We start from the raw sequence: 844 nt of genomic DNA on the forward strand, positions 1-844 counted from the left end.
TTCTGTGGTTTGAACAGTTGCCATGATGTGTAACAGCAAACACGTTCACTTATATATGTCAACTTTAGGTGCTCATTAAATAGAATTGTGATTTTAGAGATGAGAGCCAATTTCATCTCTATGCACAAGAGCCACCAAGTAATACAGTTGAATTTTTAGGCAAATATGTATGAGCTTATACAAGATTATATTTCTCTTTAATAATGTTGAAGATAGGAAGGTGACTACTGCACTGCACAGCCGTAGAAGGTTCTGGAATTGTAAAGTCCTAAATGTACTTCACAGAAACAGAAGTAGATGCTTCTGAAAAGACTCTGTGCACTCCATGTGGGTGATCCATTTCTTACTTAGCTGTATTAATGAAAAAATTAAAATAAGACATATTTGAGACAGTGATTTAAAACAAAATAAATACTAACCATTGCTTATCAAATGTAACTGTCACATGATAGGACACCCACTTCCTAATGGTAGTCATCATTTGTTAAAGGAGTGAATTAATAAGGGATCATTCCTGTCTATTTTCTTTACTTTAAAACTATCATTGTTTAACCAAGTGCTTGTACTTTTACCTCAAATTTAATTTTATTTGAAATCTCAAGAAATAGCAGAAAATATTTACAAATCATATATTTGATGTGACTTGTATCCAGAACATATAAAGAGACCTGAATACTAAATAGTTAAAAGGATGCAAAGGATTTGAATAGATACTTCTCCAGAGAATATATAAAATCAGCCAAAAAGGACATGAAATGATCAACATCATTAGCCCTTAGGGAAATACCACTCAAAACCCCAATGAAATCCAGCATCACATGTGGTGCGGATGGCTGTAATTCAA

The sequence above is a fragment of the Otolemur garnettii genome, unplaced genomic scaffold, assembly GCF_000181295.1.
Source record: "Otolemur garnettii isolate 467f Iridium unplaced genomic scaffold, OtoGar3 scaffold00113, whole genome shotgun sequence".
NCBI lineage: Eukaryota > Metazoa > Chordata > Mammalia > Primates > Galagidae > Otolemur > Otolemur garnettii.